The sequence below is a fragment of the Phaseolus vulgaris genome, chromosome 8, assembly GCF_051622355.1.
Source record: "Phaseolus vulgaris cultivar YP4 chromosome 8, ASM5162235v1, whole genome shotgun sequence".
Classification (NCBI taxonomy): domain Eukaryota; kingdom Viridiplantae; phylum Streptophyta; class Magnoliopsida; order Fabales; family Fabaceae; genus Phaseolus; species Phaseolus vulgaris.
The window spans coordinates 42963214-42976985 of record NC_143505.1 but is presented as its reverse complement, the minus strand read 5'-3'; the positions used below and the strand labels follow the sequence as shown (position 1 = coordinate 42976985).

General features: G+C 38.7%; 1 long non-coding RNA gene across 1 annotated transcript; it reads left to right on the top strand.

Annotated features, from left to right (window-relative positions):
- Positions 1-9708: 9708 nt before the first annotated feature.
- On the top strand, positions 9709-10726 carry LOC137827111 (uncharacterized). The gene is made up of 3 exons (XR_011083668.2): positions 9709-10143; positions 10237-10359; positions 10460-10726. It is a non-coding gene; the product is annotated as an uncharacterized LOC137827111 (long non-coding RNA).
- Positions 10727-13772: the final 3046 nt, after the last annotated feature.

Below are 13772 nucleotides of genomic sequence, written 5' to 3'. Positions count from 1 at the left end.
TTGCATTGAGAACGGACTTAATAACACACGTCCTTCTTGCCAAAGATAAAAACCGCCCCTTCCATACACTTAACCTTGTTTTGAGCTTGCTTAGTACATGATCCCAAAATGATTTCTTCCTTGGATTCCCTCCCACTTCTAATCCCAGGTATTTGAAGGGTGTTCCCATCAGATTACAATTCAAGAACTTGGAATAACAAAGAAGCTTGTTTGACTGCACATTCACACCTGCGAGCCTTGATTTGTGAAAGTTGATCTTCAAACCTGAAGCTATCTCAAACCCCCTTAAAATGGATTTCATTATAACCACGTTACACCATGAATCTTCGCAGAAGAAAAGAGTATCATCTGCAAACTGGAGAAAAGACACCTCTACCTCCTTATTTCCAACCTTCACACCAGACAAAAGATTAGCTCTCAGTGCTTGCCGTACAAGTCCAGCAAGGCCTTCTGCCACTACTAAAAAGAGAAAAGGTGTCATGGGATCACCCTGCCTTAAACCTCTTGTGGGTTTAAACTCCTCCGTGGGACTAACAAGCACCGAAACAGTAGCAGATTCCAAGCAAGCTCTAATCCAGTTTATCCATACACGATGGAAACCCATCCTACTGAGCATATCATATAAGAAATCCCATCTAACTGAATCATAAGCTTTTTCAAAGTCAACCTTCAGGCACAGGCCCCTCTTCCTTCTCATTCTCATGTCCTCAATCACCTCATTTGCCACAAGCACTCTATCTGCCAGACCTCTTCCTTGTATGAAAGCTGATTGACTACCATCTATAAGATCAGGTAACACTTTCTTTAATCTCTCGGCTAGAACTTTTGAGATAACTTTATAGATGGCTCCCACTAAAGAGATGGGTCTGAACTGGTTGAGATTACACGGGTCCCGGACTTTAGGTATTAATGCTATGAATGAAGCATTGCACCCCTTAGGAATAACACCAATTTCCTGGAAGCACTTCAACGCTGCTATAAAATCAGGTTTAAGAGTATTCCAACTCCTCTTGATAAAGTTGAAATTAAAACCATCTGCCTGGGCTCTTCGTACCCTCACATTGCCATACAACTTCTTTAATTTCTTCCTCGGTAAAAGCCTCAATCATACTCCGACTTACATCTGGTAAAAGGAATTTAAACTCTACCGCTTCCAGTCTCACTCCAAAATCTTTTGTTGCTTTAAATCTGCTTCTTAACTTCAAGCCGAACTGTACTTGGTTCCTCACACCATACACCCCCTACTTCAACACCCTTCACTTCATTCCTTAGTCTCCTCCATCTCAAAGACGAGTGGAAGAAGCTAGTACATGAATCGCCAAATTTAAGCCAATTGGCTCTGGCCTTCTAACGAAGGAGGGATTCAATCTTTGCATCAACCTCCCAAAGCTTCCTTACCAGGTCTGATTTGAGCTTCCTCTGACTTTCCTCTAAGCAACCTTGGTTGTCCTGGAAATCCAGATTCTCCATGTCCTGTAGCAGGGACTGCTTAGAAGAATTCAGATTCCCAAAAACATCCTTGTTCCAGATTTTTAAATCCACTTTGAGAAGTTTGAGCTTGTCCTTGAGCACCTTTAACACACTTCCTTGGCCCTCATAGGACCTCCACTCTTCCTCCACCATCCCCGAAAAACCTGTCTCAAGCAACCATGCATCAATAGATCTGAAAGGTTTGGGGCCATAATCCTTATCTACACACTTAATCATCAAAGCGCAGTGATCCGAGACTTCCCTTCGTTGGACATATTGCTTACACATAGGTCATTTCTGCAACCATTCCTCAGAAACTAATACTCTGTCAATCCTGCTCTTCGCCGTACCATTTGCTTTAAACCACGTATATTTCTTTTCCACAATAGGCAGATCTAATAACAGATTTGACTCAATAAAATCATTAAAGTCTTTTATCTCACTGGAAAAATCCCCCCTGTCCACCCCTTTCCTTTCACTCCTACTTCTGATTACATCAAAATCCCCACAGAAGCACCAAACTTCAATTTGAGATGCCGCTTTATAGCTTGCTAACTCCTCCCACAAAATTTTCTTTTCCTTTAGGTTGCAAGCTGCATAAACATTTACCACGCAACACCTTTGACCCGATCTGACATGGATACCCACATCAGCTATGTAGCCTTTACCCATGGAGTGACTCTCGAAGATAAAAGCCTCTCTGTGCCACATCGAAAGAAAACTACCACTGCCATTAATCCCTCCATTATGAATCCATCCCACATTGTTATCCCCCCATAGCGAAAAAATCTTGGCATCCGTGACTTCTGCTGTTTTTGTTTCTTGAAGGCATACAAATTCTACTTCCTCTACAGAAAAGCACCTCCTCATATACCTTCCTTTTGTTCCTCCCCCCAGACCTCTTATATTCAAATTATAAATCTTCATAAAAAACCATTCAGACTACCTTCTGCTATGCTCTTCATAAACTTCAGATCTTTGTCTTCCAAGCACTGATATTCTTGAATCACCTCCTCTTCATCACCACGACAAACTAGCCCAATCTGCTTTCCTTGATCCCACAACTTGGTCGGATTCTCCCTGGTTTTATTTTTCCGAATACGATAATTGCAATTCCCAATATGCCCATCAGATATAGAAATCGGCAAAGAACCTTCTCTGACTAGAGTAGACTTCCTTGCTTGCGATGCCTTTTCACTCAGCCTTACAGACCTCCTAGGGTGGGTACTTGGCTTCACCACATCGCAGAACCCTTTCATCTTTTGCCGGCGAAGAGGTGTTTCGCCAATTGTTCCGAAGAACGATTCCTCTACAGCCAATGAACATGGCAAGTTCATACCCGATGTCTTCTTTAAATCCTTAGAAGCCTCAGGAACTTGTTCTGAAAAAGATTTAGTTCCTTGAACACTTCCTTCTAACACAGCGTTACACAACACCATCGCTACGTCGCCTCTACCTTCGTCTTGACCTGCAACCCTTCTATCTGGGACATGAGCGTGGGTTTGTAGCGTGTTCAAACTCTTTTGCGAGTCATCCGAACCAGGGATTTCCCCCGATCCTTCTTGTTGTTCCTCTTTCCCTTCTTGGTCCAGAGCTTCTTTAATCTCTCCTCGCACGTCCTTACATTCGCCGTCCACCATGGAGATGCTGACATTGTGTTTGTTGCCTACAATCGCGATTTCACACGCCATGTGGCTACCACTCGCCTCCGTGTTCCAAGGATGACCCACCGCTTCCCCTGCCTCTAGCTCGCGTACACCCTTTTTTCCCAAGTGGGCTTGTCGGCAACTTTGTTTGGAGTGGGCCTCAAATTAAATGGGCCTGGTATTCAAATTACTAGACACCTCCACTTCCTCTTCTAAGACAGCCACAGATTTTTGAAATGTGGCCCATGCATTAGAGACTTTTTGATTTGCAGATAAAGCTGACCCAGCAGCAGATACATACGGCTTACTCAATTCCTTTCTTAAGAAAGGATAAACCTTCTTTTTCTGACAGCCCTCCACACAGCCCGAACATTCCTTTTCCTGTGTTTTCTCTATCCCTGCCAAAGACCCACCCCTTCCTCCGCCGTAGGACATCACCGACCAGCTCCCATTCGCCCCTTCATCCCCACCCTTACGTTTACCTGAGTCAATAGAAAAAATTGTATTTTCAACAAAAGTTTCTGTTGAGGAAACACTATCTGATGAACTTTCATGGTAAAAGGTACACTTGCATATGGGTTTTTCTCCTACAACTATTGTCGCCTCCTCCCTTAAAGCACTCTTCCTGTAGAAGCTCGAAGTTGAGCTCGGTTGACAAACGACCAACCCAACTGTTAGTCATCCAAGGAAGAGTTAGCGCTTTCGTCGTAAGGCTCAGTCCACTCCATTGTTCATGAGTTCGCATTCTGACCACATCTGCATATGACATAGAAACATTGTCATTTGTATGACCTTCATTCCCTTTTTTTTTTCCCTCCAAACCACATTTCCCTTCCTCAGCCCATTAGGGTAAACCTCCCCACCGATTCTTGCCCCTGTAGACACCTTAGATTTGTCACCTTTACGTCCATACCTATCTCTCTGATACCTTGGCAGATTAACATACAACTTCTTGTTACCAATGTAGAGGCTGTCTAGATCCCTCTCCAGCCTCACCACATTTTCAACATAGAAGAACCTAATAAAACCAAATCTTCTACCCCACCATATCATACGCCTTGATATAAACACTTCTTTAACTCTCGCCCATCTCTGGAACAACTTGAGCATCTCATATTCACCATGACTATCTAGAAAATTTGAAAAAAAGAACGTCGTAGACGAATGGGTTGAGAAATGATGTTAGCGTTCCACCGATCTCCTCCAATAATTCTCCCCCGTCTAATTATTTTTTGTAGTTGGCTAGGGAGACACAGTAGGAGATAAAATACAAATACCTTAAGCTAAGTTAGTTTCAGAAAGGTTTCTGGAAACTGTGGTGTTGCCAATGAGTGTTGTGTGTTCTTGAGGTATGTATAACCTAGATGGTGATAGAAAAAGAATTTGAGATTTCTAACTCGGCTTGTGAGGCATCCAGTGACCCGGGTTTCGACTGAGATAATAAAGAGAAGGTGATGTGTGCATAGACGGGGAGAATCTAAACTAGTTTTAAATAAATAAAAAAATCTTGTATAATAGAGTTTATTTTGTTTGTAAATTTTTTTGAAATAAGAAAATTGCTCATAATTTTCTCTTATTAAAAGTTAAAAATGTAAGAAAAAGGTTTTATGATTTTGTTAATTCATCAAATTTTTAAATAATTGATTAAACTGTTCATGAAAGGTTTCAAAACAAGATAATTGAATATCAGTTTAGTTAACTGATTAAACTGAAGAGCATATTTAAGGTTTCAATGTTCTCATAAATTAACTTATTAAAATATTGTATAATCAATTAACTTTTTTTAATTAAATTCAAAGCTGAAATAATCAATTAATGCATGCCATAATTGATTATAAAAAAGGGGTTGTGACTATTTTTCATATTTTAGCAATAATAATCAATTAAATGCTTGAAATAATTAATTTAATATGTTAGAATCTTTTCTAAATCAATGTTTTCTTAACTTTATAAAGAGAGTCTTGGTCTTTTAAACAACTAATACTACTCTAAAACATTATTTGAGCTATTTTCAATTGGAAAGAGTGCTTTAAAAAAAAATTAGAATAAAAAGGTTTGTGTTATGCTAATTGCATCAACTTTGTGTTTGCTTCGGTTGTGAATTTTGGTATATCTTTCCTTTTTCCTATTTGTTGGAAGTTTTTCTGTGTATATCATCTTGTGTGATCAATAATTGATAAGGTTTATATCCTCTAGGAGTGTTCCAAGGATTGAAACATATCCTCTTGACTGTGTTCAGGGGTTGATCTTGTTGTGTTTTATTGTCATGTGTTTATAATTGTTATTGTGAGTGTTTGTACAAACTTTTGAAGATATTGAAAATTAGTTATTCTAAGGTTGAATAACTAAGACTAAATGTAAGATAATTTGTGATCTTAACTAGTATAAATTTCTCGTGCAATCTTTCTTTTTCTTTATCGTCTTTACATTGTTGTTAACCAATCTTTTATCAATTTTGATTCCCAAATTAATTGTATTCTATTTGTCAAATTGAATCAGTTTTAAAAGAACTTGAAGAAAGTGAAAATCTTTTGAAAAGGTTTTTAAAATCATTTCATCCTTTCTTGGTTTAACTGCTTTAACTAAGGCATCTATTCTTTTCTAACACGTAGTAGGTATCCCTTTCAACCTTGCACACATGCTGATACAACCCAACTCGAGAAGCAGATGATCAAGGACACCACAGATACTTCACATCTAGGTCAATCATCTCAGCATACAAGACCAGACCCCACCAAACCTCAGAAGAGCCTCAACAAAAGAAGAACCAGACATGGACCACAATATTAGTTATTCTTCCTTCTAGTATTTTTACAAGACAAGTTTATTTAAATAAATTGAGCTCACTTTGGGGGTTCCAAATACAAGAATAAGCTAGATAAGGGTATACTTAGTATAATTTGGGCTTGAGCCAAATCCAAATACCACTACAAAATAAAATGTATATTGTGGCGGTTATTTTCGTATAAACTGGCATTTATAACCGCCACAATATACACTTGTGTTTGGACCTACTTTGCTTTGGCCGCCCATTCCTCTCACTCTTGCCCACCAAGGCACCCTTTCCTATAAATAGGGTGTCTTGCCTCTTGTATTTGGACAATGAATTTGGAAAATAAAGAAACTCTGCTTGAGTGTTTAGTGAGTATTTTCTCCTAAATTGTGGGTCTTATCTTGTGAGAGCATACTCCAAGTGACAACTCTTCACCACTCATCTTGGAATTATCCATCCTTCCAAGTGGCATGTTCATTCCACAATTTTCCATAAGGTTTGCTTTTCTCTTCATCTTTTCCTTTATTCCATTACGTTTTTGTTCTTTTCATTTGTGTTCTTGTTTCTTCTTTTATAATTTGGTCATTAAATTGTATTATATATCATACATTGTCTTCAATTCCGCAAACCATCATTATCTTTACTTTATCATTGTGTTTTTTCTTTTTCTCTCAAAAAGAGAACCTTCACACTTACTTAACCACTTGGTTAAGTTTGTGTCCAGTGGCAATCTTCTTTGAGCTTATCACCATATTTTTCTAAATTCAAAAGGCTTAAACAAAAGTGAAACCTCTAAAATGTGTCAATCTAAAATCAAATCACACCACATGCTTTTCCTGAACCTATTGAGAGTTCACATAGGCTTGGGTTATAACATATTGAATATACCCTACTATAATCTTTTGATGCACTCTGAGGGACAAATGAACTAAAGGTTTTGTCTAACATGATTTAAAGCTCACAATGAGTTATTCTTCTATTTAAGTTGTTTCTTATGAAGTTTTGGTCTTTCTTTATCTTACCATCAGAAATGTTGAAGAATATGTGGTTGTATTTATAGGTAAAGTTTTGCACAAAAGAAGAAGGTAAAATAATCCTATAATTACACTTGGAATATTGCTACTACAAGAGAAAAAGAAAAATATAATTGAGCTTATCCTTTCCATTAGACTTGTCGTGTCATGAATAATAACTAAGAGTAAAAATATCTTCTTACTTGTTGTTATCTATGACATATGAAACTTGTCAAATCATGACATAGTTCACCTGATCACGTTAGACGAAGTCTTGGGTTCGTATGTCCTTGATAGTTCAAAACATGTTAGATGAAACCTTAGGTTTGTTTGTCCTTCGAGGTTCGAAGCGTATTAGACGAAACATTAAGTTTGTATGTCTCTTAGAGTTTAAATCGTGTTAAACAAAAATCTTTAGTTCATGTATCCTTTAGATAAAGCCTTAAATATGTATTTACATAATTTATATCTTTGGGCAACAGAAATTAAATAACACATGCACTACATGTAGATGATGGTCTTGGTTTGAACTGTTGTCTAATATGTGATATAATTTCAAAAAAAAAAAGAATTAGGTGACTATATAGACGGTGGTTTGTGGCTAAAATTGTCAATGATATAGTAGTCGGTTTTGGTCTAAGTTATCATCTATATTGAAATTTTTTTTAGTTCAATTTGATTATTTGATTTCCTCCTCTTTGTTAACCTTAAATTTATTAAACACCATCCAAATTTAGAAATATGACAGTAAAAAAATATAATACTATAAAATACTCCTAAAACAATAGAATATTAACCACATCAAATAAAATTATAAATTATTTATTTAAAGTGAAAAATTTTATACACTAAAGCACATGAAAATGTCTATTCACTAAAAGCACGTGAACTTAAACTAATACTAAACAACATAAGATTTAACTAATCAAATATCATCATTTATCCTATAGTTATAGAAGTTAAGAAAATATGTTTCCCAAGTGTTCGTCACGTAATCCATTTATTCAAATCGAGTGGTAACACAAATAAGTTGAAATTGGTTCATAGGAAATTAATTAATAAAATTTACAAATAACCTTTAGGTGTAACCATGTAATCTTTTGGAACTTTGCACTTCATCAATCTCTCAAAATGTTATATCCACTATATGAGCTAATTAATAAAAAAACAAGTTAGGAAACATTTAAGTAATAAAATAGTGTAAGTTGGAAATTTAATCATCAATCGACTAATTACTGGAGATACGCGGGTGGCTTATTGTGTAATGAAAAGAACCACGCAACAGTGTGATCATTTACGAATAACACAAGTAACTTCCAGTAACGCCTACATTCAAAAAACCATTAGTATAAGTATAACTTGTTAGAATGTATGGCTTTAAACTAGAGGGGGGGTGAATGGTTTAAAGAGGGTTTTCGCAAACTTTTAAGTCTAGAATGAAATCACTTCAAGAAAACTTGAATCAGAATTCAGTTTGCTAAAAACACAAAGCAAATAAGCACAGCACCAAAAAAACAATCGGTTGTTTTGCAGAAACAATCGGTTGTTTATACCAGTTCACAAATATAAAATTGAATTTAAAGAGTTCAAAGGATAGAGAGATTGAACACTCTTAACCAAGAGCTACATCCAGTCTTCCCAGAAACCATTGGGAATCCACTAAGCAATCAACCCTAGATTACTTACAACACCACCAAAGAAGTGACCTTGATCCCCTCAAGACACACACTTCCTTTGGCTTAGCACAACACCACTAAGAATGCTGATCTTGACAACCTCAAGAACACACAACACTTCTCAGCTTCACACACAGAGTTTTTTCAAAGGTACAAAGGATTACACTTGTTACAGAAAATATCTGAAATCAATACAAGATGAAAATCCTATATCACACTCTCTTTGATCCAAGCAATCTCAAAGCAAACTTCAACTCTTTAAAAGAAAAATCAGTGAAAAACTCAAATCTGTTTTTCTTTTATTAAAACTAAGTTGTTGTTTGTTACATATACTGAACAAACTATTCATTGCATTCAAAGACTGGTCAAAGCATTTAAAACTGGAGTGTATTCAGTTATAAAATCATTTAATGCTCAGTCAAAGCACAAAACAGTTTTCTATTATGGTTCCAAAACAAACAATCGGTTGAATGCTCGAATCAATCGGTTGTTTTGATTTGACAGCAAGTCAACCATCAAAAACAGTTTTCAACCTTTCTAAAAACACCTAAGTATAAAACAATCGGTTGTTTTGACAAAACAACAGGTTGTTTTTCACTTAGTTTGAAAAACACTTTTCTTTGAAAAGGTTTGAGAATGCTTAAGCTTTGGATTCAATCAAGAGTGGATTTACACACATAATCTACCCCAGATCCTATCTAAAGACAGCTCATCAATAGCAAGCACATCCAGCCTTCCATCATCCTTAAAAGGGTTTGGATTCTTCAAAGCTTGAACACACTTGATTCAACACAACTGACACTACAAGAAAAATTGTATTTACATACCGATTATTAATTACATACAGATTTAAATTTGTATGTAAGGTAAACGTTACATACAGATTTAATTCAGTATGTAAATAAACATTACATACGGATTTAATTCAGTATGTAATTAGACATTACATACGAATTTTTTCATATGTAAGCCAAAAAAAAATTACATACAAATATAATCAGTATGTAATTTTAATTAGATACGGATTATATTCATATATAAAGGTATATTATATACAAAATTTAAAAAATAATATTTTTCAAATATGTTTCAAAACACAAAACACACCCTGAGTCTCATGAACCCTAGTCTACACCATTCACTCTACGACCTCACCTCCGCCTCCTCCCTCAGTTCCCTCCACCAACATTTCGCCTTTGTCACTGTCCTCTCTCTCTACACTCCTCCCAACCTCCCCTTCCCCGCAACTTCATCTTCGTTGACGCCTCTAGCTTCTTCTCCATATTCGATGTCGACGGCTTCGTCCACCTCACCACGCTCTCCTTCCATCGCAACTCCGCCATCAATGACCTTGTCGTGTGTCTTGTCGTTGTCAACTTCGTCCACAACCGTCGCAACTGTTGCTTGCGCCTTGACAAGGAGGCTACTCTGGTCAAGTTCAATGCCTCTGGTGACCACTTTTTCATGGCCGCGAAGGAGAAGTTTCTGTTTACCAGACCGAGGATGCAGGGATATTTCTCGAAATGGAATGTTCCAAGCCCGTTCTATGGGCTGCTCCTACTAGGGTTTGTGCATCTTCATATTCTTTCTTCGTTTTTGAATTATCATTGAGCATCAAGTTTGCTTCATTGGTTTTTCTTATTCCCTCTGTTTCACAGCATTGCGGTTACACTTGGTCAAGCTGATATATTGTAAAACGCATGAGGCAGAAACCCAAAGCATTTATGCATTGCAAAAATTGGGATCCAGTTCTTTAATCTGATCTGATCATGTACAATGCTGTAAGACAACAACTACATATTTAAAATTTATTATATAGCTTTCTAATTAATGCAATTTTGCAGACTTATTGAATCGTCAGATTTCTTCAATTTCTCTTAGGTGCTTATTGCTTGTGTTCCATTCAAGTCGTGGAAAGGTGTGTCATGGGCTTTTAAGCAACTGAGAAAAAGTGGTCTAAAACCTAACGAAGCAACTTATGGACTTGCAATGGAGGTAATTACAGGATGAAATCATCAAACACCAAGTAATTTATGAAGCGTGTATACAGTAGTATTGAAACAGGGGATACAATTAACTCATTATCTCATCTGTTTTTACTTTTCTTTATGAGTTGGATATATTTGAGAATTGTTTTTTGAATCTGTACCTCTTGTGCTATGATCTTTAGTCTGTTTTGTCATTAACAAGTAACAACTTAGATCAATACAATTAAGTCATTTTCATGTTATTTTAAAAAAACAAATAAGTTGTTCTTGGAAAAAGTGATCTCACTAAATCTATGTCTTATTTATTAAGGTAACTATTTGTTATAAAGTGACTATTGCTATCTTCCCTGTAGTTACCTTTCTTATCATCCTCAAAGAATTCTTACTTAATTATTCGTACAACCTGTTCATACTCATTACATAAATGTTTATATTAATTTTACTATACCTTATTTTTTTATTTCTGCTTCTTTGATTAATTTCCAACTTCGAAGTGCGAAATAGTGGGCCCAAAAATTGATTTTGAGGTGAAAGGTATAGTTTGCCTACTTAATTATTCGTACAACCTGTTCATAATGAGTAAGGGAAAGATAATGAATGGTGGGTACCTTGCTTTGAAGACTAGGGTCTATTTTTACTTTTTCTATTTTGATAAATGAAATATTGTGAGGGGAGGAGAAAATATACAAGTATGCAAATAATATAATTTGGAGGAGAAAATAGGACTAGCCATCTTCTGAAAATTAAAATGTAGAAGTTAAATTTTAAGAAAATTGTGAATGTATCTGAGTGGAGAGATGGCCCAGGCACGGTCCGTTGATGTAGTATAGTTGTTGACGTGTCGGTCTTCTTCTCTTTCGGTCGGGCGGGGGAGGGTACCTGTGAAGGCACTCCGACGCTCAAGTAAGTATGAGATTCTAAGTGTGGTTTAGTAAGTGAATGAAAACGTACCTTTCTCTGGCTTGAGCACCGTATTTATAGGATTGCCTAATGGGCTTTCTACCCCTTTGGCTCAGGGTGGTTATGGATAGGTCTTACCAATCGTGCTCCGGAATACCCGGGGAACATATCTTCTTTAAACGCGTATTCCTTATTCTTCGGAGGTGTATCTTAACCACTTTAGCTTTGTCACACATGCCTCACATTTATTATGCGTTCGGTTGGTCGGCCACGTTCGTCCGGTGCCTACCGGTACACTTGCCTCCCAGGCTCGAGGTGAATAAATGCCGAAGAGTCGTAATGATTGTTGTGCCTTTCGAGGTGTCAGGCATTAAATGTAACGGAATGACGGGACGTTCGCTTTTTGTCGAAGACGGCGGAGATGGATCCGGCGGTGTGGATTAAATGACGTTTCGACTTCCGGCTGATATGGGTCGTAGGATGAGCGGGAATCTAATGGATGAGGGTGAGAGGGAAATGCTATAAATAGCATCCCCAGTTGTAGAGAGACCACGTTTCCTTGAGTTCGGCATCCGAGTTGCTCCGATTGCCGAGTCCACTTTGCGAGTTGTTGCGCTGTACGAACCATAGTTGCCGACCGAGGTGTAAATTTGTGAACGAAAGGTTAGTTATGTCTCAACTTTCTTCAAATAGAGTAGGTAGTAGGGAGTCGAGTGAGAGTGGGGAGTCATCGTCCAGAAGTGACGAAAGTACGAGTGGGTCCATGGGTTCGAGCTATGAGTGGGTAGATATTAGCGTTAGGAATATACCCACTGTTTTTAAGAAACCGGACGACCTGGATAAAGTGATAGCTAGGGCCCCTGTCGTGCGATCGGGTTTACCTTCAGATATTCTTATTGCCGAAATATGTGGGTATACCGACCGTGTCTGTCATGGAAGGGAGAACGCTCCGGTAGATTTCTTTTATGTTTATAGTACGTTATTCGCTGATTTGAAAGTGACGTTGCCGTTCGATGAGTTCACGATGGACGTGCTACGGTTTCTCAACCTAGCTCCAACCCAACTTCATCCGAACTCATGGGCGTGCATGCAGGCCTTCCGAATGGTGTGTCAACTTTTTGACTTGACGCCCAGAGCGAAAGTGTTTTTATTTTATTATAACACACATTCGTCCAACCCGGTAAGTTGGGTGTCATTGACCAGCCGTCCGAGGAGTGTGCGTTTTGCGGCCTTCACCACGTCCTACAAGAACTTCAAGGAACGATATTTCAAGATATTTGTGGAGCCGGACGACCGAGAGTATTTTTATAATGATGATGTTACCAAGTTTCCGTTCCATTGGACCCAGAATCCGACTGTGCTTAACACGAGTTCCCGTACGGCCCTGTCGGCTTTGGATAAGGCTGTTATGGTGGTGTTTGACCAACTCCCTCACAAGTTACCTACGAGGGAGATAATTTTGTTATATGCGTCGTCCGATCCCTGGGCGGATTTTATTGGTATGTGATTGTAAATTTGGTTTGATTGAATAACTTCATTAATAGTGTTTAATTCCTGTGTGTTTTGCAGAAATCATGAGTCGGGCGGACGCTTCTTTGCATGAGTATATGAACAAGTTGCGCCAGAGTAGGGATGGTCAGTCGGCCTCTGTCGACACGGCCGGGGTGTTGGCGGCCGTTCCGTCTACAACGGTTCCTGCGGCGGGGGCCTCGGCTGCTGCGAAGAAAAGGGGTCGGCCCCCGAAGGGAAATCAGGAGGGCCGAGCTGGGCCATCCCGAACGACCTCTGAGCCAACGCTGTTGGCGATCGGCATGGACATAGCGGCCCACCTGCAGGCGGAGCTGACCGCCGAAGAGAATGAGATTTTTGCCACCATCCCTACAACTAAACTGATGGTGGAAACATTAGAGTTACAAAGCCGGGCGCTTATGGCAACCCGGACGGTGGTTGAAGAGCTCGAGAGAGTGACGACCGTTACCTTACCCCGGTTAAAGAAAGATGTGACCGAGGCTACTCAAGCCACTAAGATGTCGACCGAGAAGGTCGAGAGGTTGAAGGTCCAGTTGGAGGAGAAGCAGACGACCTTAAAAGCGCAAGATGAACTCACGAAGAGTCTTGAGGCGCAATTGAAAGGAGGAGCCGACCGGGAGGAGGCTTTGAAAGCGGAAGTGGCCAAGTGTCACGACTTCATGCTTCGCATTAGCGAAGAATACTTCCGGTTGGGCATCCAACAAGTGGCTTGTCTGCACGGTGCGCCACTGGAGGACGACCGATATGACATTGAGAAAATGGTGGTCGATGGAAAA